The sequence below is a fragment of the Kogia breviceps genome, chromosome 4, assembly GCF_026419965.1.
Source record: "Kogia breviceps isolate mKogBre1 chromosome 4, mKogBre1 haplotype 1, whole genome shotgun sequence".
Classification (NCBI taxonomy): Eukaryota; Metazoa; Chordata; class Mammalia; order Artiodactyla; family Physeteridae; genus Kogia; species Kogia breviceps.
The window spans coordinates 79,893,198-79,916,629 of NC_081313.1; the positions used below are offsets into that span (position 1 = coordinate 79,893,198).

The window sequence follows — 23,432 nt, forward strand, 5'->3', positions numbered from 1 at the left end:
ATGGAACTCTCTTGTAGGTGGCTTCAGAAACAAGTTATATGGCCAATATTTGTTAAATGATAAAAACCAAAGATCTAGCACATCAGACAGGAAATCATCTCTTGAAAATTTTAATTATTTGTAAGACTGAATTAGATTTGACAATACCTGGATTTGTCATTATAGGATCCCACTAGTTTCTCTTCTGGTATTGGGCTGAAAACTGAAATAATTTGATACACTACTTAGGCCAGTGAAACACATGACATAGAGCGTGGTTTGAGAGATAAGGGGCCCTGTGAAAGAAAACTGCCTTGCTCTCCATGCTGAAGAATTTTAAAATAAATTATAGACAATGTAACAAAACCTCTAAGAGAGCAGGGACCACTGCTGAATTCCCAGAGTGAAGCCTCACATGTAATATAAATTGAACAAATCTTTGTTGAATGAATTAATTTCAACTCACTTATTTCTGTGGGAATTAAAGATCCTCTAAAGCATAACAGATGAGAGTTGGAAAAATCATTTTGTTGAGATATTCTCTCTTGACTGAGATTCTATATTATCTTCTTTAAGAAAGTGCACCAAAGTTCTTTTGCCTTTCCTGAAAGAGTTTATTACCCTCCAATATCTATTTCTTACTGATATTATTGCTAAACTTCAAGGTCATTTCAGAAATATTCAGCAGTACAATGAAGGCACTATGTGAAGAAAATGTGCCCATTTCTATCATGCCTCAGGTTCTGTTTCCCATGTTGACACACCTAAAAACTCAGAAATATAATTTTTCCTAATTGCCTAGACATATTTAATCATGTATACTCACTAAATCTAAATGAAAGAATAATGAACCATTTTCTGAAAATTCCTTTAACTTAAATTAGACAAGAACTGAAGTTTTATGGTCTTAAGTTTTGTCTCTACATAATGTAAGCTAGAGGGAGCTGATGTATCAAGAACAATGTCAATAGAAATATACCTGCCAAAGGGACAGAGCATTATTGATTAGTCAACGTGGCTCCTCTTCTCCCTTCCCCCAGAAAAATCTACAGAAGGGTCATCAGGAGCAGGGAATTAGATAATTTTAATGACTGTACCACCATAGCTGGTACCTGAAATGTCCATTTCCATTATGGTGGTTTAACTGCCAAATTAACACAAAGTCTATGCTTGTCAGACTCCTCTGTCCTCTAGAAACCCAGCACCAGTCAAATTAAGCTCTTCAAGTTCCCCTTTCACACATAACAAGCAGACTACTCCATTCTTGTTTATATATTCTTTAAAAAGAAAAAAGTTAATGTTCACAAAATTGATTGGGTTTAAGCCTCCCAGTTATGACCATAACCTAATCACTTAATCCTATTACTACTCTGAGCTTCTACCTAGGTCACTTTATTTGAGTTTTAATTCTCCACCAAAAGATGTCTGATCTTATCCTTTACTTTCCCCCTCCTGCTATATATATATTGTTGGGGGGAGGGAGGGAGACACGCTATTTTCCTCATCATTTCATTTTGAAAATTTTCAAAATTACCACACAGTTAAAAGAGTAGTACAATGAATTTCTGTGTATCTCTTACTTAGATTTATCAGTTGTTAATAGTTTGCCAAATTAGCTTTTATCTTTATTCTCTCTCAAATTTTTCTCTCTTTCTCTCCGGTTTAATACTATGGATTATGCAATTTTTCAATGCATAATAATTCATTAGCAGTATTATTATTTTGATGTCAAATTGTCCCATATTTACCAGAGGGAGTCCCTACAGACTATCTCCTTTATGCTTTTGACATGATCATATTTATGCACTATATTTTAATTCCTCTTGACTTCGTGTCTTAGAAAATTTAAACTTCAAGTTTGGTGCTGTTTTGCTTTGTCCCTTATGCATCTCCTACCAATATGAATGATTTAGTAATTTGAAATAATTACTTGGTCTGTTCAATGTCTTTAGGGCAAGATTTATATGTATGCATAAGTTGATATTTTTATATTCTATGGTAAATCATGTTTTTCTTAAGAAAAATTCTTCCTATTAAATTCAAAGACTAATGCTGAAGATGGCAATGGGAATAATGGACCTAAAATTAACATTTGCTTCTTGGTGTAACTTTATCTGCAACATTTTATTCAACACCTCTTTTTAGTGTTGAGTGGTGTGATATTTTTTCTTATGGATTTTTAAATTAGATGATATGACATTTAGTGTACTTTCAGAATTCTGAATCTAGCTAGAGGTTTAAAAAATCAAAATACCACTGGGATTTTCAGATGAACAATCCAGTATTGTTCAGAAATGTTAAATTATAGGACTTCCTTAAAGAATTTTCCTGGTGATCTTTCCGCCAGAACAACTATCTTCCAGTAATTTGCCAAAATGACCAACACAAAGGGAAAGAGAAGGGGCACCTGTTATGTGTTCTCTAGGCCTTTTAGAAAACATGGAGTTGTTCCTTTGGCCACATACATGTGCATCTACAAGCAAGGTGATATTGTAGATATCAAGGAAATGGACACTGTTCAAAAGGGAATGCCTCACAAATGTTACCATGCAAAACTGGAAGACTCCCAGTGTGCTGTTGGCATCATTGTAAACAAACAAGTTAAGGGCAAGATTCTTGCCAAGAGAGTTAATGTGCATATCCAGCATATTAAGTACTCTAAGAGCCGAGATACCGCCTGAAAAGTGTGAAGGAAAATGATCAGAAGAAGAAGGAAGCCAAAGAGAAAAGTACGTGGGTTCAGCTGAAGCACCAGCCTGCTCCACCCGGAGAAGCACACTTGGTGAGAACCAATGGAAAGGAGCCTGACCTGTTAGAACCCATTCCCTATGAATTCATGGCATGATGGGTGTAAAGAAAATAAAAGACCTAGACTGTAAAAAAAAAAAAAAAAAAGAATTTTCCTGGTGAAAGAATACTTTAAAATGCATACAATGTCCAGTGCTGACCATTTTTTATAGAACAGCTTGATATGCATCACCACTCAAAAAACTATCACTTCTTTAGTTCTTTCTAAATATTTTTTATATGTGTCATTAATGTTTTCACTTTCAAATGGAGGAAAATATTTTCCAGAACTGGGTTATTCTCATGACATAAAGAGGTTTTAAAGTCTTTCATCTCACAGAATATTGTTTATTTCATAAAGCAAGATTTACCTAAAATGTACACTGTTACTCTGAAGATTTAAGTATAATTTCTTAAGATATCCAGTCAGTCACTTGCTCCAAAATAGCCCTGGGGGGATAAAGAAGATTTATTTCTAGTCCCAGCTCTTGTCTTAGTTAACCAATTCTGTTGTTACCTTAGGCAAATTATTTGACCTCTTTGGGTTTACTTTCTCCACATGAAAAAAAAAGAGTTTGTTTTGACTGATGATTTCTAGAATCATTTCCAATTCTAAATTTCTGTGAATATTTGGTAACAGATGTAAAATTTCAATATCTGAAGAAAGTACTGAGAGAAGTACTTCCTTTTATCTGCAAATTCACCTGCAATAATCTTTTGCTAGAGATGGAGATGAGGTGGACTATAGGATAGATATAATGCACTCTGCTAGCTCTTTCCTTACACATATTTTACAAAAACGAAGTATTGCATATGCATAGCCTTTCTATGCTGAATGGTACATACTTTGGTAGAATTGTAGGTGAGAGGACAGTTGGGAGATCAGGCAACAGCTCTTTCTTCCCTTTCAAATTTTTAAAATGCATAATGCTAGTTCACAGTACTCTCCGACATGGGAGCAACATTAGGATAAATGTGTTGATCTGAAGGACATTGCAGGTTCTGTATCTCTGAGTAACATCTCTCCAACCCTATCTCTCTGCCCCTCAAGTGTTACCACATCCAATTATTTTCTAAAACATGGTAAAGGATTCAGTACATTAATGACAATAAACTATCTTCTTGGAGCAGTGGCTTATCTGCCTTCAAATAAATGACTGGAGAAAATTTATTCAATTCAAAGAAGCAATATTTCTTACACACTTTCTGGAAAATGTTTCTCAAAATGTTCTAATTTAGACATCCACTTACTGCTGGCTTAATGATCAAAAGGATTTAGAGAGCCCAAAGCATTTTGTAGTTGAAGTGATTTAAATGCCTGTACTGCCACATCCCTTGTTCTTAAATGTGTTCACTCAACTTGCTGAATTTATAGTACCAATTTTCGAGAAGAACAATGTTTCTGCCTCCCCTAAGAAATTCCTCAAATTCCTTACAGTGACAATCAAAAGGAAATCTGAGTTGCACTTTGTGAGACACTTCTTACATACTCAGCAGCAGTAAAAGTTTTTATTGTTCAGGTTTCAGAAAGAAAATTACAAAATTTCCTTATTTCTTCAACTTTTAAAAGCATAGTAAGTGCTACACTAGATAAAAAACAAACAAACAAAACCCCTCAACTAACTACAGGTGGAGTGTCTATGGCCTGAGCTTTATGATCAAACAGACCTGGATTCAGATATCAGCTCAGACATTTGCTAGCTCTCTGATTTGGGTTATTACCCTTAAGGAATATGAATCTCAGTTTTTCATCTGTAAAATGGAACCCAATGTTTAGTGTTATAAGTTTTAAATGAGATAATACATATAATATACTTAGGATAGTCCTTGGAACATATGAAATGCTAGCCATTATTAACTGGTTGCTAACCTTTTAATTTTATTTCTAAAAGTTGAGGAGTATTTTTAAAATGTGATTAAAATACCACTATAACTCCTCAAAGAAATTGATTCCTTGCTATCATGAAATGCCCAATAAGTGTTCACATTCCCCTAGTAGGTTTAACCAAATTAGGATCTAAACAAAAGGCACACATTAAATTTGGTTGACATTTTCCTTTACAGTTTTTAATCTATTGACTTCTCTCCCTCTTTTTTTCTCTTTTTTTTTCATGCTTTTCATTTGTTGAAGAAATTGGATCACTAGTTCTGTAGTATTTCTCACATTCTTGCTTGTCTGGTTATATCTGCCATAGTGTTATTGAAAATGATAACTTAAAAAAAATCAGAATTTAAAACTTAACACTTACTGAAATTAGATAGTTAATTAGCTAGAATCAACCAGACTGTAAATTCCATGAGGTCATTTTTTTTATTACTGCTTTGCATCCTTATGGGGCCTGATGATACAGTGTTAGGCAAATAATAAATACTTTTTATTTGATTAATTGCTGAGAATAACAATCCTTCATTTGACTCATATATGTTAACATTTATGTTAGGGATGAAGTAAGAATTGGGAATTTAAGAATTAGGTCCTACCTTGCCATAATTTTGCTCCTTTTTAAAAAATTTTTTTTCAAGTTTTTAAAAATAAATTTATTAATTTTATTTATTTTTGGCTGCCTTGGGTCTTTGTTGCTGTGTGCAGGCTTTCTCTAGTTGTGGTGAGTGGGAGCTACTCTTCGTAGTGGTGCGTGGGCTTCTCATCATGGTCGTTTCTCTTGTTGCGGAGCACGGGCTCTAGGCGTATGGGCTTCAGTAGTTGTGGCTTGCAGGCTTAGTTGCTCCGTGGCATGTGGGATCTTCCCAGACCAGGGCTCCAACCCGTGTCCCCTGCATTGGCAGGAGGATTCTTAACCACTGTGCCACCAGGGAAGTCCCAATTTTGCTCTTTGACACTGAAAAAAATCATTAAATATTTCTGAGCCTCACCTTACCAGTCTATAAAAGAGGGATGTTCTGCCTCATAGATCTGCCCTGGGAATGAGAAAATGCATGAGTGATAATATAAATGCTGGCAAAAAATAAGCGTTATTCTTGTTGAATAAAAAGCATCAACACTGATATTTAATTTTAACATCAGCAGTTGAGTAAAAGGCTGAATGAACTTGCTGATTGAAAAACCACCCTTATATTTAAAAAACGGAAAATGGTTTTTCCTACTCAGTTTCCATTTCTCTCTTGGCTATTATCTTGCAGATTTGCATACCATATTATAATTGGAGAATGAACTGTCTCTTGGTTCTCTCACCAAGTGAAAATCCAGTTTAAATAATGATTGGCTTAGGTGGCAAATGAGACAAGAGACTTCGGCTTGTAGGCTCAGAGCTCCTGATTACGGCTGCCTTAGACCTCCTCTGAAAGCAACGAGGACTAGTCTCAGGTCCAAAAAGGGCAATTGAAGAATCATCAACTAATTTTTAACCAATGGCAACTTAAAATGGAATATCCATAGAAATAAATATGAATGCATGTGAATACAAATGTCATTAAAAAAAGTGTCATTCCAATGAACAGTAGATAAATTTGCAAGGAGGGTCATTTGAAGTAAAAACAATGTCTTAATTTTAGTTTTATCAAAGCCTCAACAAGTACCGAATGTCTGGGCTCCTAATGTGTTTAATGGTTTAGAAAACAGCTTTAGAAATTCTATTTAGGATATATTTATGAAAATGTTAATTTACAATTAAGATACGTACTGTGCTGGGAAAACTACAGTGAATGACCAGGAAAGGGCATAGTTTCAGAGTTGCAGGAATATTGAACATACCGACCAACTCTGCTTGTAGATTTAACTGGAGGTTTACATCGCTCTACTCTTTTTGGTTTGGATTGAAGGTCTTTTTAGTAAAGGAAAACTGAGCCATGCTTACATATACGAATAAGCCAGAGCAGTAGTTGTCATCTCAGGGAGACTATTTAAAAATACTAACATCTAGGGTTCACCCAAGATCAATTACAAATCAGAATTTCTGGAGGTTTGGCCTAGGTATTTATGGCTGCTAGGCCAAAAAGGTAGAATTAGCTCCTTTTAATTTTGTCCTCAGTTAAAAAGGGGAATCTGGTGATAAAATTAATTTTAGGAAAGCATATCACATATGAAAATTATAGTAAGTCAGGAAGGAAAGTAAATGAGATAGCTGTTATATTTGTGCCCTCAGTGAACACAATTAGAAACCCCACACTGAGCCCCTGTTTAGGGTTTCTTCAGCCCCTTGAAGTTGTTTCAGGTGTTTATGCCTGATTACCTCCTTTCTAAGATTAGTCAACTTTAAGGACTCTATAGACATTTTAGATTTTCTAATAAGATTTCTTTCTTTCTTTTCATCTTTTTTTTTTTTCCCTCCTTTTTGCAGTATGCGGGCCTCTCACCGCTGTGGCCTCTCCCGTTGCGGAGCACAGGCTCTGGACTTGCAGGCTCAGCGGCCATGTCTCACGGGCACAGCCGCCTCGCGGCATGCAGGATCCTCCCAGACCGGGGCAGGAACCCGCGTACCCTGCATCGACAGGAGGACTCTCAACCACTGCGCCACCAGGGAAGCCCTCTTTCTTTTTTTTTCTACAGTTTTCTTTTCTTTTTTAAAAAATTGGTGTATAGCTGCTTTACAATGTTGTGTTAGTTTCTGCTGTACAACGAAGAGTCAACTATATGTATTCATATATCCCTCCCTCTTGGACCACCCCCCCCAACGCCCCATCCCACCCATCTAGGTCAACCCAGAGCACCGATCTGAGCTCCCTGTGCTATACAGCAGGTTCCCACTAGCTATCTGTTTTACACATGGTAGTGTATATATGTCAATTCCAATCTCCCAATTCCTCCCACCGTCTCTTCCCCATCTTCTCCCCACAGTGTCCACACATCCGTTCTGTACGTCTGCGTCTCTATTCTTGAGACCACTTTTATATGTGAAATGTCTTAGGAAGATCATTTACTAAATCAAAAAAATACTGATGAAAGAGTTTTTTCCTATGACTCACCATAATGAGTAGACTTTCAGAAAAAATTATCTGGTCTGAAATATCAGTGTGTTTTTGACAGGTTTTTTTCCCTCAATAACTGTTGAGAGAGATGTGTAATCTGCTAGAAAGGAAATTTCGTTTGGAAAATCTGTTGAATTTTCAAGAATGATTTATTTTCTGGGGGGTGAAAGAAACGGAAAGGTTCTTTGTCCATCTTATTTCAAACTTCTGTAAGTTGTGGTTTCCTGGAAGTTAGAATATTTTTCCATTTATCCTACAGCTTTCATTAGCTTGACTGTTTTAAGTCATTTATCTTACTGCCAGTATTGAAGTGAAAGGATGAATCAATTGATAAGGAAGTATAATTTTTGGAGTTGCAAATTTTGTGTAAAATTTTGAAAAGACATGCAAATAGATATTCTACTAGTTTATTCTTTTGTGTTATTAGGTACTAAATAAGCTTCAATTACCCTTTGAAAACGTCTATGGCAATTAGTCATTTTTCCTATCTCTTTCATTTACAGTGTGTGCCCAGCCATTTTTCATTATTGGTTTAGACTTAACACAGTCTGTTGAAAGGATTATAGATGGATGACTTCCCAAGGTCTTTCCAGACTTATATATTGATAAAGCTATGACTAAAATTAATCTTGGCTCCATCTTGATGAGTTTATTTATCAATGCGCATGGCAGAGCTATAAGCACAAATTTTTCATTTTCAAACTATTAAAAATAGCTATAAAAACAAAACATTTATTGACTGCTCTGAGTTCAGGGGTATACAATCGGAAAACAGCTTTATTCTTCTACCACCATATGTTACACCTGATTTTTAGGCTTTCCCTTCTCCAATATTTGATAGCATTTCAAACAGACTTTGTAGCTTGTCAGTCATTAACAGGTGTTAAAAAGTCCATTCTAAAGCAACATTTAATCTTGCTTCCAATGTAAAGTTTTTTGCCTTTAGCTTCAGCCCTCCCCTTGTTTTAGGAATCAGTGATGAGGGCGGGGAGGGTCAAGTGTTAAGTGTTTTTTCAAACCCTCTTCTACTTCTTCTCCACTCATAATGCTGCACCTGGCTCTTCCTTCGTCCAGGTGGGGAGTGTGATGAGCAGTAGAGGGGAGACAGGGAGGAAGGAAAGCACGGCAGTTAAGAGCATGGACTCTGGACTTAGATACCTGGGGCCAGATCCCCTACCACCTACTGGCTTTGTGACCTTGGTTATAACTCTGTAGTGTCTCAGCTTCCTCATCTATATAGTGCCAATAATAATTTTATTTTAATGACTTTATTTTAATAGAGATTTGTGGTTGTGAGCTCAATAATTGTTACTTGTTCTGTATATTCCTATTGAGTTTGTTACTACTGGGTATTGGTCTTTTTTCTGGGACTGTGTTTTGGATGATGATTACTCTCTACCTTGGCGGGCATCCATTGTTAGTTCTCTTTTGTTGGTTGATATTGTGGGTTCTCTGCCTTCTCCTCCCTCTCCCCTCTCCACAGGGATCTCTGCACTTTAGTTTTGTGTTGCTTGCCGTGCACTTGCTGGCTGATGCTTTCCAGTATTCTTGTCCCAGCTCCTGCCCTAGCACTAGCCTCAGGTGGTTTTCTTCCCAGGTCAGGCAGCAAAGATTGAACATGGGAGAACTCATGCATCCAGGCCCAGTTGATCACTGCAAGTGCAGACCATTTGTCCTGCTGGTCTCTCTCCTTGCCCTGCCATTACAGACTTCCCTAGCTGCCTCCTGCATACAGACATTTTTAGGGTGCTATGTCTGGCCCCTGCATCTGTATCCTCATAAAAAAAATGTCTTCAACACATAGGGACAGATGTTAAAGCATCCCCAAATACTCTCATGAATGTGCCTACACATTTTTGCCACTCAGCAAACTTCCATCTGGGAAGTGAAATATCTTCTGAAGAAAACCATAATCTCTCTGAATGATTCTCTTAGGGCTCCTTTTACTTGGATTGCTTTTAGGGGTGGCACACCACTCCCTGATACTGCACAGCAGGGTGAAGGGAGACACCATGGCACTCTTCCTTGAATTCATTTCAAAGACTCCTTTTCTATGAGTCTCTAACTTTCTCACTAAGTGGGCCACTGGGTGTTATGGTTTCAAGATCCTTTTGGCTCTGCCGTGGGGACACGTATAGAATGTAGGATATTCATCAGTTTTTCTCAGATGTCGCCAAAATTTGGAGTCCACAAAAAACATCCTATTTCACATCCTGCTATAAGTGGTTCAGTCACACTTTGTGCTATAATAAGGGCTGAATGATGTGGCAAATAAAATTCCAACATATCTGTGCTATGACTACCTAGAGTCACTCTTGTATTGTTATATTAACACAGACATACATAAGTGATTTCACTTGGAAAAATGTCATTATTTTTATTATAGAACCTCTGCTACATGAGCAGAGAGAAATAACAAGTTTAAAAAATCCCCATAGAATGTGGATTGATGCAGCCACTATGGAGAACAGTGTGGAGTTTCCTTAAAAAACTGCAAATGGAACTACCATACTACCCCGCAATCCCACTACTGGGCATATACCCTGAGAAAACCATGGTTCGAAAAGAGTCATGTACCAAAATGTTTATTGCGGCTCTGTTTACGATGGCCAGGATGTGGAAGCAACCTAAGTGTCCATCGATGGATGGATGGATGGAGAAGATGTGGTGCATATATACAATGGAATATTGCTCAGCCATAAAAAGAAATGAAACTGAGTTATTTGTAATGAGGTGGATGGACCTGGAGTCTGTCATACAGAGTAAAGTAAGTCGGAGGGAGAAAAACAAATACTGTACGCTAACACATATATATGGAATCTAAGAAAAAAAAATGTCATGAAGAGATTAGTGGTTGGACGGGAATAAAACACAGACCTACTAGAGCATGGACTTGAGGATATGGGGAGGGGGAAGGGTAAGCTGTGACGAAGTGAGAGAGTGGCAGGGACATATACACACTACCAAATGTAAATTAGATAGCTAATGGGAAGCTGCCACATAGCACAGGGAGATCACCTCTGTGCTTTGTGACCACCTAGAGGGGTGGGATAGGGAGGGTGGGAGGGAGGGTGACGCAAGAGGGAAGAGATATGGGAACATATGTATATGTATAGCTGATTCACTTTGTTGTAAAGGAGAAACTAACACACTATTGTAAAACAGTTATACTCAAATAAAGATGTTAAAAAAAAATCCCCATAGTCCCATGAACTTAAACTTTATATCATTCCTGTTAAATATACCTTAATAGCAGCTAATATGGAAATACTGGTCTTCTTTCTAAAAATCAAATATTTCATGTTAATAGCCATTATTAATAGTTTGAATCTAATGTTGTGATTATACCTCAGCCCTGCTCAGAATGACCTAGCTAAAGTGTGGTCATTTTTAAAAAATTAATTATTATTTTTTTCTTACTGAGGTATAGTTGATTTACAATGTTGTGTTAGTTTCTGGTGTACAGCAAAGTGATTTATATATATATATATATATATATATATATATATATATATATATATACAAACATATTATTTCTCAGATTCTTTTCCATTATAGTTTATTACAAGGTATTGAATAAAGTTCCCTATGCTATACAGTAGGACCTTGTTGTTTATCTATTTTATGTAAAGTAGTTTGTATCTGTTATTCCCAAACTCCTAATTTATTCCACACCTCACCCTTTCCTCTTTGGTAACCATAAGCTTATTTTCTATGTCTGTGAGTCTGTTTCTCTTTTGTAAATAAGTTAATTTGTATCATTTTTTAGATTCCACATATAAGTGATATCATATGGTATTTGTCTTTCTCTTTTTGTCTTATTTAGCTTAGTATGATAATCTCTAGCTCCATCCATGTTCCTGCAAATGGCATTCATTCTTTTTTATGGCTGAGTAATATTCCATTATATATATGTACCACATCTTCTTTATCCATTCATCTGTTAATGGACATTTAGGTTGTTTCCATGTCTTGGCTATTTTAACCAGTGCTGCTATGAACATAGGGGTGCATGTATCTTTTCAAATTAGAGTTTCTCTGGATATATATGCCCAGGAGTGAGATTGCTGGATCATATGGCAACTCTATTTTTAGATGTTTAAGGAATCTCCATACTGTTTTACATAGTGGCTTCACCAATTTACATTCCCACCAACAGTGTAGAAAGGTTCCCTTTTCTTCTTAAGTGTGATCATTTTAAATTTTAGTCATATAAGTTTCAAAATTTAATTCTGGAAGAATCCTGAGAGGTTATTATTCTGGGCTCAGCAGTTCACCAGTAGAACTTTTTGTGAAAATGTTTGTTCTGTACCATCTGACATACGTGGTTGGTGAGCACTTGAAATGTGACCAGTGTGACCAAGGAATTGAATTTTAAGTTATATCAAATTTTAATTATTAAAAGTTAGATTTAAATAGCCATATGTGACTAGTGGCTACTGTATTGAACAACTCAGTTCTACCTTTACACAGACTTAGTTAAGTCTCAACTAATAATACAATTTTTTTTCTTTTGTAAGTGACTTTTTGTTCCATGAAAAGCAAGACTAGAATTATTGAGTAATGTGGAGATAGATATCGATTCCTCTGCCTTAGACTACCTACTTTATCAAATGGCATAATTTAAAGGAGAAAATCAGCCCTGCTTTTTGACTACTAAGTGATTCTAGGCAATGGCATTTCTGTATTATTGACATGGAGGGAGCCTTCCTTTAGGGACCTTCCATAGCTTGTATTTGGTAGAGATGTAGAGTTCACAGCACATTTTCTCATTTTTTTTTTTTTTTTCAGAAAGAATCCCTTGTATTATTATCATTCTCATGTTAGGGGTGGAGAGGCTGAGCTACAGTGACCTGCCAGTTTTATCAGCATGAGTGTGAGGAGAGAGGAGGAGGAGGTCTGGTTCAGTTCACACAAAACGTTTCCTAGGGACTCATTGCTTGTGGCAGGTACTGTGTTATGTTCAGAAGATTCAGAGAGGAATAAAATAAAGCTCTCCTCTCTTGGATATTTTGGGTGCTGTTCCCTGAGGGAGGGAGAAGAGTGAGGCTGGCTGTGGACGGTCACATCACCTCTCTAGGAGACTACTTACTAACCGTTCTCTCCATCTGGGTGTCAGCAGCCCACCCCCATTCTTCTAAGCCTGTTGGGCACTCTGCCATTCCTTGTCCCACTGACCTGCACTTTCTCTTAAGGCTTGTCTGCATCTCACCATATCTTCAAAACTCACCCCTTTTAAAATAAATCCTCCTTCTTGAATTATCTGGTAAATGTCATCTGGTTCTGGTTGGGACATAGAGTGATACATCCCCTCCTTCTAATTGAACTGTTTCTGGGGGTATATCTCCTCTCTTCGTGGGTTGGGTGGAACATCACAAAAGATACACTGAGGATAGCAGCACCAAGTTCTCTGTTCTTGAACACTGGCTGACACATGGAGTGTGATACTGTAGATTCCAGCACTCTAGATGCCCAGCACCCTGGGAGCCTTAACCCCATCACAGAAGATGCCTCTGTGTTGAGCTGTGGGTTTAAATTGAGGCAACATCCCTTGGCAAATTATTCCATTATGGTATATCTAACAGAAGAAATATTTAAATTTATCAATGATCTGATAACAAATTCTGTTAACAGGTATAACTTTATTTATTGACCAACCATAGAAGGATTTCATTTATAGAGTGGGTGGTCAATAAATGATTTTGTTGATGACTAAGTTTGGATTTATTCTTAAATTATGATGCATTGTAAATACATACCAGAAATGAACAAATATATTAATTAAGAGGTCAATATATTAACATTATTTAATATATCTGAATCACATGATTACATTTTAACACAGACTATTAATCTTTACTTAGATTATATGAATTCCTGACCCAAAGAAACTGTGAGTAATAAATTTGTGTTGTTTTAAATTACTGTGCATTGGAGTAATTAATTATGTAACAATAGGTAACTAATACACTGAGAAATGAATTAAATAGAATCCATTCCAAGTCCCACTGCCCTGTGAATTCTGTAGGAGTTGAACATGTTGTTCTAATGTGAACTATTTGTTTGTTCTTTTGAATTCTGTGTCTGCTTGAGTAGCTCAAAGCAAGCCTTTAGGAAAATATACTATACTTTCCCACCCTTCGTAATAAAGGGTGTGATATTCCGGTTACAAGTTTACGTGCTGAAAGGAGAAATCCAGGGGACAATGAAAGAATGTAACTCATTGATACTGTTACTGCTTACGTGTAAGAATAATACAGGTGTGAGAGACTGAGTAATCTGAATAAAACTATACTGTGTGCACCTGTCTTAAGAATCACCAGCTTGATGTTTTTCCTGCTGGAAGTATCTGGGTTCTTCTTTCCTCAGTTCCATTGATCTTTTCTTTATTTTTTAAAAAGATTTATTTAAATCCATTTCTATTGTAATTTGGATCATATTTTTGCCTCTCTACCCCTTTGAAAAACAACTTTGTTGCTCTCTCTTTTGGTAATAGAATATTCTAAAGTCCTCTATTTGTATTGTACATTACAGCTTCATTTCAAAACCCAAATCCTTAAAATTGGCATTGCTTAGCAAATTAATGACTTATACCATAGTGATACCTTGTTATGTTTTCTATTGTTTAATGTAACAGTTTGGCCATTGCATAAAAGAGTATGTACCAATGAATCTAATTGAAATACCATCCTGAGCTCCTTTTTAAGTAGAAAGAAGTCTATTAAAATTAATTCATTATAAAAACCCCACTGTATTCAGCAAGGCAGTTTCAAGCAGAATGATACCACTATCTCCCTTGCTCAGATGTTGTATTTACATATTTAACATCCTGAACCACTACGGAGATTTCAAAACTATTTAAGCATTAGCATAAAGCTGGCATGTGAACAGGATACGTCTGCCTATTGCTTTTACATTTGACTCCTCTCCTTTGTTATCAAACTCAGAAATCTTCACTAGTTCTACGTAGATTATATTATTAAGGAAAGTCAGGTTCTGGCGCCCCCTTGTGTAGAAATGCTCCAGGTGTTAGTCTTATTGGCAGCTCTGTTGTAGTTTGTTTAGGGAAATGTGAAAGGATGAATCATTTTTCCATTTATTTATGCAACATGATTTGAATTTCTGAAACAATGTGACTTACTTCTTGCTCAGTTCTAAGACTGAGGAACTGAGATAAATTTCTATTAAAGCAAACATGATACATTATAAAAACTTGATAAAACAATTAAATTCCTATTAAATTTTGATTTGTTAGATGGAATCATTTGTTCTCAATTGTACTGATAATAATTAATTGCCAAAATACCATTGACTAAATTCACTAAAGGGGAGTCTTCCATTCACCGTTTATCCTCTCAAGTCCAGGGCCGGGACCCACCATTGTTAGGAAGAATGTCCCAGCAGACACAATTCCACAATTCATCTTAGGGCCCCTTCCTACCCTGGCATCTCCTACACAGTGGTATACCTGGGCTTGTCCTCCACTGACATGTTACTTTTCTTTCCTGAGGTCGAAAAAAATAATTTAGTGATCCTTGAACACTTAACAAGAGTTGGAGTCTGAGTAACGGTAGTGGGATAGCACAGTGCTTGTATGCCTAGACCACACAAAGCTAGGAGTAAAATTAGGCTCACAACATGTGGATTATTTCTCTGATTCTGTTTATCCCTGCCTCTGTGGAACCTCCAGCTGCCTCCAGGTATCCCCATCCCAACTATTTCTGGGCGTTCCCACAAATTTCCAGAAGGGCTCATATTCAGTTCTCTTAGCCACTGTGCAGTCACATATTTTCCTCTCTTTATGCCAGATTCTGGGGATGCACAGGCTGCCTGGTGTTGCCTGTTAGAGTGGGTGTAGGCTGCTGATGAATGTGTGGCCATAAGCATGCTGTCCTTGCCACGTTGAGGCCAGCTCAGGTCACTGGAGCTTTCCCCTGTGGCCGGAAATGTCCGGACACTGCTGGTGTGCTGGAGCTCTAGCTACGCCAAGGCTTCACTCTGTGTTTTGATTTTTCAAATCTGTTCTGGCTTCTTCTCTGATTGTGGAAAATGTCTACCCTTGTTTTATCATCTTTCAAAGCTTCCAGATCAGTGCTGACCTCTGAGCCAGGCAGCTCTCCTGTATTCCTGTTAAAGGCTCCATCTCTGCGGCGCTGGCCCCTGTCCCTGGAGGGAGGGAAGGCACAGCCAGGAGGAAGAAGGGACATCACTGGACAAAGTGAATTGCACTTGCCTGCTGTTTCTCCTCTCACTCTATACCCAGGGCATTTTTGTTAGAAGAAACAGTGAGCTTCACTTCTCTTTCTTACTTTGACTAAAGGATCTGTCTTCCTAAACAGATTCCTCAAAGCTCTGATTCATCTGTTTGCAGAAATGCTCAGACATGTCTGCATCTAGGAAGAATGCAGCTCACGCTCCAGTGGGGCTCTCCCCTTATTCACTAGTGGTGACAAGGTGATAGTGGACGGTGGTGCCCAGTTAAGAGAAAAGAAGCATCTTTAGACGGAAGATGCTGGCTCTCCTCACGCTTCTAAAATGTTCTAGCAGTTGTTCTTGAGGGGAGAATACCTCTCATGGAAACTTGGAGGATAGTTTCAAAAGTTCTTGAACATATCATGAGAGGATAATGCTAAAAAGTAGATGTTCTTGCTTTATTCTATCTTGTAACGTACTTTCACCTTGTGATGTATTCAGCAAACATTACACAGAATTATTGTAAAGTTCCTGCTTACAAATATTAAGCTTACAAGAGAGCATATAGTCAAATGCCTCTGTAAGTGAGAAGGTGTTTTCTAAAGGGAGGTTAGCTTGACTAGCCAGAAGCCTGCATAAAGACTTTTTTGTTTCTTCTATTTTTCTAGGTAATTATATCATAGTGCTCCTAGAACCTCCTCATTTCTGCCTCTAGCATTTTATGGTGCAATAATATAAACCTAGATCTTGTTGATTTTTACAATTAGGTAGCCTGAAGACAGCACTGCTAAGTGGAGGTGGCCTGCCTTTTTTCGAATTCAGGTGCTCCACTTACCAGTCGAATAACCTTGACAAGTAAACTTGGCCCTCTAAACCTGTTTCCTGATATATGAAGTGGGATAAATAATACTGACAGCACTTACTCATAGGTTGCAAGACTTCACTGAGGTTATTAATAAGAGGGAGGATAGTACAAGAAATGCAGTAAAGACTTTAGAAACTCTTGTCCTTACTAAAACAAAATAAAAATTTTCTCACTAAAGTGAGTTTTTATATGCCAGTTATTTCTCAGTAAAGCTGTTAATAAAATTGAGGGAAGAAAAATTTAAGTAAAAATTGTCTGACCAAAAGAAAATGCTAAGCTTGACTCCCAATAATTCTGAGATTTTTTTCAAAGGAAGATAAAGTTCTGGGAGAGACGGACAGAAGGGCTGTGCTTCCTTCACCACTTTATGGAGGAAGGAGTGTCTGGGGAAAACATGAATTGGGGTAATAAAGTGTCCTTTGTGATAAATTCGAATCACTGCTTTCCTGTGTTTTACCTAGGTTAGCACCATCAAAAAGGTAGCCATTGGCCCCATGTGGCTATATTGAGCACTTGAAGTGTAGCTAATCTTAAGTGAGATGTAGTATCAGTATGAAATACACATCAGATCTGAACATTTATTATAAAAATAAGTAAAATAATTTATTTGAAATTTTAAGGTATTGATTACATGTTGGATATTTTTAAAGGAAATAAATTAATGAAAATTAATTTTACCTGCTTTTTTTTTTTTTTTTTTTTTTGTGCTAGGCGGGCCTCTCACTGTTGTGGCCTCTCCCGTTGCGGAGCACAGGCTCCGCGGCCATGGCTCACAGGCCCAGCCGCTCTGTGGCATGTGGGATCTTCCCGGACCAGGGCACGAACCCGTGTCCCCTGCATCAGCAGGCGGATTCTCAACCACTGCACCACCAGGGAAGCCCTTTACCTGCTTTTTTAAAAGCTTTTTTCTAAATGTGGCTGCTAAAAATTTTTAAAAATTATATATTTAGATTGAATTATATTTCTATAGGACAGTGCTATGACCCAGGTACACTTATGCCTTTTCTTGGTGACCCAGGGATACACAGGAAGGACATAACTTCTGGAAGAAATGATACTGAGGCAGGTTACATTTTTAATGTCAGAGTATTCCCATTAAATTTGTAAAAGTTTTATGTATCCAATACTCAAAAGAGTAAACTCTGGATTTAGATATTATGGCTTCAAATATAGACACCATCATTGACTATCTGATCTTGAACAAGTGTCTGAATCTCAACTTTTTCCCCTCCCCCTCCAACCATAGGGGTGATATTATTACCTAGGTCTAGAATCTCAGATGTTCAAGAATATATACTTTTACCTTTCCATAACTGAAATTAATTTCTATTATGAATGCTCAGTCCATCTATTGGTGAAAACAATCTCAGTCCTTTCAGGGTTCACGTTCCCCCATATACACAAAATGCACCCTTTCCTCTAAGTAGCACAAAGGTAAGGGGGGAAGAGCATATGATCAGCTGGGTCATTCTCTTGCTTGTCTGGGGTTTAGATATCGATGTTCCTGTTTCTTCCTCATCCCAATTGCAAGGGCTCTTCAGGCACCCTAATTTTCTCTTCCATGTAGACCCACTTTCGGGTTTATGGAAAACAATCATCCAGTTACAAAACCTACCTTCTAGGTACATTAACAGGAATATACAAGATGATCCATGTAAAGTGTTTAGCACAATGTCTAAACAAATTAAGCACTTAGTAAAGGTAATTATTATTCTTAATATTGTTGATGCTGTTGCTCTTGTTCTCAGCCAATGCATGTTGGGTTTCCAGAGATCTGGTTGCCAGAAAAGAGGTGGGTGAGGTTACCATTTTCTTTTGCTCCTTTTTTAATATTGAGAGTGAGGAGAGAAACTGGATACACTGGGGGTAAACAAAGCATAAGGAAACATTGGTTTCCAATTACTCTTTGTGCTGTTCAAGAGATTAGCAGCTAGGACTGGTGTGGGAAGACACGTGACCGTGTGTGGTTGGTGGATTAAAAACTGTAGATCTTCTAAAGTTGAAGGGCATCATTTAATGGTAGAAATAACAATGGCATAAATAGTTATTAAGCATCTCTGACATGCCAGGAATGTGATAAGTGATGTGGAGGATACAAAGGATGTGAAATTCATAGTCCATGCATTTGAAGAATTTATAGTTGCATAAATGAAAAATATGTATTGCACTTCTAAAATGAGAGATGATAGTGGATTGGAAGGCTGACCATTTCTGCATGGTTTCATATGGTGATGATATTTTGGTGGGGATGTCAAAACTCAGGGTTAATGATAAAACTTTGGATAAAGAAACTCAATTTGTTAGTGTACTTTGAGCTAATAGAGATGTCAGAAACTTATTCTTTCTAACCAAACTCAAAAGAAGCTAATGGATAATTAGAATGTTGATGTATTAATGTACAGTGGGGAATATTCTTTTCAAGTGAGGAGAATGCTTGTGTAAAATTTACTGATGGCTAATATCCAGTAGAAGATAAAATGAATATTTTTTTCAATTTCATTAACATTCATTTTATTGATACATTCATTTTGTCATCTGATTGATACTAGATGACACTAAAGTTTTACTTTAAATGTATAACAGAATTCTTTCACATCAAAATTTTATCTACTAATTACACTTTTAAATATGCAGATTGAGAAAAGACTTCTCGTGTTAAGATTTTAATAGTTAAAATATTACAGATCAACATGAGGGAAGCCAGTGTTTTGCAAGAGGATGGTTTGAAAACCGCTGCTACAAATGTGAATGCCTTCTTACCTTGGTGCTTGTCTTTTATGCACTTGCATTTATTAAGGGGTTAAGACTTGATCTAATCTTTGAATGAGGTGTTAGATTTGGATTAGAATAAAAATAGGACATAAAACCTGGAGAGTGAATAAAGTGTAGGAGAAAGATGTGCAGACAGACCTTTACTAGAATGCAGAGGAGAATCAAGTTAGACTAAAGAGAGAACATGTTTTTTGGAGACTAGATTTGATAGGCAACATGACTCTACTGTATCATATTAAATTGCACAGTGGATGAGAGTATGATATTTGTTGAATAAACCTAAACTAAAAGGCTTATAAATCTCTTAACAAGAATATTGGTCTATGTGTCTGTTTTTGTGCCAGTAACATACTGTTTTGATTACTGTAGCTTCATAGTATAGTCTGAAGTCAGGCAGCATTATTCTTCCAACTTTGTTCTTCTTTCTCAAGATTGTCTTGGCTATTTGGGGTCATTTGAGAGATTATCATACTAAGTGAAGTAAGGCAGACAGAGAAAGACAAATATCATATGATATCACTTATATGTGGAATCTAAAAAAATGATACAAATGAACTTATTTACAAAACAGAAATAGATTCACAGACATAGAAAACAAACTTATGGTTACCAAAGGGGAAGGAGGGTGAGGGATAAATTAGGAGTTTGGGATTAACATATATGCACTGCTATATATAAAATAGGTAAACAACAAGGGCTTACTGTATAGCATAGGGAACTATATTCAAAACTTATAATAAACCATAATGGAAAAGAATCTAAAAAAGAATATATATATGTATATATATATATACACACAGAGAGACATATATATGTATACAATGGAAGCACTTTGCTGTACACCTGAAAATAATACAACATTGTAAATCAAATATACTTCAATTAAAAAAAAGAATATTGAAATTTGGAGTGATAATTTCCACTTAACAATTGGATATTGCTAGGATGCTAAGTATGACATGTCATGTAATAAAATTTATTTGAATTTTTCCACTCCATGAACTTCATTTTCAGAATGTTAAAGATTTGGATGATAAAGGGGGCTTACTTTGTATTTACCTTCTGTCAGCACTTGTTAAAAGTCACTTTACAAGTAGTTCTTTGAAACATTATTTGGAGAATCAGCTATTCTGAACTATGATGTGAACTATGAACGTGTCTGGTTTTAAACCTCCTTTGCCTCTCAAAGCTGTCTTTTTTAGATGATAATTTAATAGATAGGCTCTTTGAGGCAAAAAGTAGCATAACACATCTAATGCAGAGTTATTATCAAATCTTCTTTCAATATTTCTTCCCCTATCTCCACTAAATCTTATTTAATAACATCAAATTGAGTTATAGAATATATTATAACTGTAAGGGATCTTGGTTCACATGGTTGCAATCTCTGTTTCTCTGGAATCCTCTAAGGGATTGGAGGAAATACAATTCAAAGTAGTCTTTTTTTCCTAGGTGGTTCCTAGGGACTGGCCCAACCTTATAACCTGTCCAAGATTGCAACATTCTGCTCTGTATCTACAGTCAAGCCTTCTTGTGTTCTTCTGACATCTTGTTTGCTTCACATCGTGAAGCAAAACATGCTTTCTTTATCTGATCCCTTTTTGTTAATTTTGACACTTAGTTTCATAGCATTTATCCTCCCACAAATGAATAGGATACGGCAAAAATTTATTTTTGTGTCATGAATTTGGTGAATGTAGCAATGCTGGTTCCCACCTTCACTGTGTATTCATCAATGTTATGCTTAATTGGGTGTGTTGACTTGGCTAGGCCACAGTACCCAGATGTTCAATGTTCAATAGACAAAATACTAGGCTAGATGTTGCTGTGAAGGTATTTTATGATAAGATTAACATCTAAATCAGGAGACTTTTGGTAAAGCAAATTACTCTCCCATAATGTGGGTGGCCCTCACCTCATCACAGTTGAAGGCCTTAAGAGAAAAAGACCAACTTCCCTGAGGAAGAGGGAATTCTGCCTGCAGGCTGCCTTCAGGCTCAAGCTGCAACATCATCTCTTTTTTGGGTCTGCAGCATGCAGACCTGGACTGGCACAAATCAAATCTTGCAGATTTTGTGCTTGCCAGCCTCCATAATTGTGTGATACCATTTCTTTCCTTTTTTTTTCTTTTTTTAAACATCTTTATTTCAGTATAATGCTTTACAATGGTGTGTTAGTTTCTGCTGTGTAACAAAGTGAATCAGCTATATGTGTACATATATCCCCATATCTCCTCCACCCACCCTCCCTATCCCACCCCTTTAGGTGGGCACAAAGCATAGAGCTGATATCCCTGTGCTATGCGGCTGCTTCCCACTAGCTATCTATTTTACATTTGGTAGTGTATATGAGTCCATACCACTCTCTCACTTTGTCCCAGCTTACCCTTCCCCCCACCCCGTGTCCTCAAGTCCGTTCTCTACATCTGCGTCTTTATTCCTGTTCTGCCCCTAGGTTCTTCAGAACCACTTTTTTTTTTTTTTTTAGATTCCATATATTTGTGGAATATAAATTCCTCTCTGTCGTTCCCTATCATCTATCTATCTTTCTATCTATCTATCTACCTATCTATCTATCTATGTAGATCTAGATCTATAGTTTCTCAGGAGAATCCTGACTAATATAATCAGTCAATCAGGATTAATGATCTACCTCTGGCCAAAATTCATTTCAAATCCTAGAGTTAGAGTTTAAAGTGAAAGTGAAAGACTGGAGTCACATTTTGTAGATGAATGAATCAGTCTTCATAAGTAAAGAGAAGAAAAATAGAAGTCCAAAAACAAGAAAATAATTTACTCAAAATGATTTTATTTTTGTCCAGTAGCTCAATCCTTCAAACAGAAGGGGATTTCACTGTATCAGAGATTAGTTACCATTGGGAGTGGATCCAGGTTTTGCTCCTATAGTTTAGGGAGCTGTATTTAAGAAGATAATATAAAAGTACTACTACCAAATTAGGTATGGAAGTGAATATTTAGGTTGAGAAGAGGAATCACAACAATTTACAAAAGTTTAAAAGCTGAAAAATACTGCAAACATAACAAAATACACAAAGAAAACATACACTTTTTATTAACTAATTGCCTGATATACCTGTACATTACTCACCACTCCAGTAGTTTTTTGGTGTATATTATTGATTATCACTTGAGAATATACAGATAATTTAGTCCATAAATTCCACACTACCAACAAACTTCCATGCCAGACACTGTAAGATACATTCACATGGAGATGGGACCTTGACTTGCACCTTCCTCTCATGATAGGTGAACATGCCTAGTCTTTATTGGAAAGACTTTATTGAAAGTCCTTTCCTGAGATGACTGGTACTCACTTAACTATACATCCATGTGACTGTAAACCATATAAATATATCCTGCAAAGCTCAAACTAAATGTGTCCATACTTAACTTTCCTTACCAGAGTCTAAAAACCCCACAGCCACCCCACCACCACCCAACTCAAGGGGACATGTGATGGAAGGGAATTCAGAGAAAGAGACAAAGGACCTTAAGATAAAATATCCTCATTTTGTGATTTTTACAAAAACATACAATTATGTGAACGTGGCCTTGGAATGGCCCTGGGTGAATGAGAGCCCCAAAGTTTAAGCCTCTGGCTACCATAGTTACACGAAAGTCTTCTCTTCTCCCACTTCCAAATAATTTTTCAAAGAATCACTTATACATGTACATTTATTAATATATTTTTGTGCTACTGGGATGAATGTGTGAAATTTTCCATAATTAACTGTAAATATTTATACTGTGAATATGGGAACTACATATGAATGGGAAATGAAATATCTTTAAATCATAAATTTACAATGAATATATTAGAACAGTGTAATTGAATCTTGTTTATAATTATAGTAGATGTACAGTAAGAGCTGTTTTTTTTTTTAATG

General features: G+C 36.7%; 1 pseudogene; it reads left to right on the forward strand.

Moving 5' to 3' along the window:
• Positions 1-2,354: 2,354 nt before the first annotated feature.
• Positions 2,355-2,824, forward strand: LOC131756392 (large ribosomal subunit protein eL21-like; annotated as a pseudogene).
• Positions 2,825-23,432: the final 20,608 nt, after the last annotated feature.